The sequence below is a fragment of the Microtus ochrogaster genome, unplaced genomic scaffold, assembly GCF_000317375.1.
Source record: "Microtus ochrogaster isolate Prairie Vole_2 unplaced genomic scaffold, MicOch1.0 UNK2, whole genome shotgun sequence".
NCBI lineage: Eukaryota > Metazoa > Chordata > Mammalia > Rodentia > Cricetidae > Microtus > Microtus ochrogaster.
In genome coordinates, this window is record NW_004949100.1 from 11,436,006 (window position 1) to 11,438,515 (window position 2,510).

General features: G+C 36.9%; 1 protein-coding gene across 15 annotated transcripts in view; it reads right to left on the reverse strand.

Moving 5' to 3' along the window:
* The window catches only part of Rbm26 (RNA binding motif protein 26), a 58,566-nt gene that overhangs the window by 48,624 nt on the left and 7,432 nt on the right, over positions 1–2,510 (reverse strand). The window lies entirely within an intron of this gene.

Below are 2,510 nucleotides of genomic sequence, written 5' to 3' on the forward strand. Positions count from 1 at the left end.
AAATAAATAAATAGGTGGGTGAGTGAATGAATAAATAGGTAAGTAAGTATATCACCCCCCTCGATACATAAAAGGGCAGAAAAGCTAGAAAGCAAATCAAATGCATTAGGAATTTATATTTTATAAAAATAGAATTCAAGCAGTATGAAATTTGGTAACTATCTTTAAAAACCAAGTTGGGGGGGGGGAGATAGAGATGGCTCTGAGGTTAAGAGCACTGGCTCTTCTTCCAGAGATCCTGAGTTTAGTTCCCAGCAAGCACATGATGGCTCACAACCACCTATAATGAGATCTGGTGCCCTCTTTTGGCCTGCAGGCACAAATGCAGGTAGAACTCTGTACACATAATAAGTAAATCTAAAATAAAGGTAGGTTAGATTTAAAAAAATCTCATTAAATTGAAAGTAGAAACATGAACCCACTATAGAAAATTACTAGCATTAGAGAAAAACCTGAGTCATATTCTAATACAAAATTCTTGTCAGCAAAATACCATTGTATAAAAAAGTCTTCAGAATAGAGTAAAAAAATAGGACTAAAAGCTCTAAAACAGGGGTTTTCAATCTTCCTAATGTTCCAATACAGTTCATGCTGCTCCCCAACCATATAATTTTTGCTGCCACTTCATAACTGTAATTTTGCTATTGCTATGAATCATAATGTAAATACTTATGTTTTCCAATGGTCTTGGGCGACCCCACGAAAGGGTCCTTCAACCCCCAAAGGGGTCACAACCCACAAGTTGAGAACCGTTGAGTTAAAAAAAAAAAAAAAGACAGATTCCTCAAGCACTAAGTTTCTATAATTAAGATTAACTCAGTAACACAGGCAGGGAGTTGGGGAGGGATGGCCATTTAAAGAGAACTAGAAAAATTAATTATATTAAATTCACATTGGGGAACGACAGGCAACAAAATATTCAAAAATAATATACTTAGGAAAAGGAACTTCTTTAATATGAAAAGCAATGTATAGAAAAGTGTAAACAATATGCTACTATTTGTAAGGAAAAGATTATATACGTGGACTGTTACAAATAAATAATACATATGCATAAGTATAAGCCAATAATTATGGTTACTTGTATGAGGAAGTGTTGGTTGCTTCAATAAAGGAGAGACTGGGTCAGAAAGGAATGCTCTAATGCTGAAATCATGTCTGTCCAACTCAAAAACTAAATAAAATGTGTTATTTAATTAAGGATCACTTAACAAATTAAACAACAAAATCACAGCAATAGCTAGCTTTAATGAACTCGTTCTGTTCCATAAACTAGGCTAGCTCTACTATTATATGGAAAGCTCTCACTTTACTGAGAAAGAACTGAGGTGAATAGGAAAAAGTTAAGCAGGTCCCCTAAGACTATTAAATAAGTAGTGGATGAGCCAAACTATTCAACTCTAACCACTGTGGAGGACTCCCTCTTTACAATGAAATGCCCAGAAACTAGATAAACAATTCATCATCTCTCTACATGATGAGTGTTACAACCACCAACTCCTATGCACCTCCCATATTATTTTCTGTAAAAATCCTCCTGGGCTTTACCTCTCAACAGCCTTAGTTGCAGCCCAAGTGAGTTCCCTTAGCTCACATCCTGCACTTTATCCTTATTATTTCCTTATTTCTTCCTTATTTCTCAAAGACCACTATTTCACAATCCTCTGAATTCCTCAAACTCCCACACCCATGCCTTTAGAGCCTCCAGGATCCTTACTGTCCACTCAATGAAACCCTAACTCAGAAACAGATACCTAGCTTGATTTAATGTAAAGGCTTAGCACAAAAAACAACTACTTAATTCACACCAACAATGGAAGTAAGAAAGATTCTCTTTAAAGTTACTGATGATAGGGGCTGGAGAGATGGCTCAGAGGTTAAGAGCACTGACTGCTCTTCCGGAGGTCCTGAGTTCAATTCCGAGCAACCCACATGGTGGTTCACAACCATCTGTACTGAGATCTGGCACCCTCTTCTGGCCTGCAGGCATACATGGAGGCTGAACACTGTGTACATAATAAATAAATCTTTAAAAAAAAAGTTACTGATGATACAAAAATTTAACAGTAACTTTTAAATATATATGATATTAAAAGGATCAAAGAAACAAACCAAACAAAGCTAGGTACAAACCTTTAGTCCTAGCACTCAGGAGGCAGAAGCAGTTGGATCTCTGAATTCAAGGTTAGGCTACCGACAGCAAGTTCCAGGACAGAAAAGATTACAGAGAGACCCCTGTCTCAAAACAAAACAAAAATACAAAAGCTGGGGAGATCGCTCAGTCCATAAAATGTGTGTTGAGCAAGCAATGAAGACCTGAGTTCAGATATTTAGCATCCACGTAACAATAAATACAAACATAAAAACCAAAAAATACTGTCATGGCATACTTAGAACTGCAGCACTGTGGGGACAGACACAGGCAGATTTCTGTAGCTATGGCCAGCTAGTCAACCTAACCAAATCAATGAGCTCCAGGTTTGGGAAGAGATCCTGTCTTAAAAAAAAAA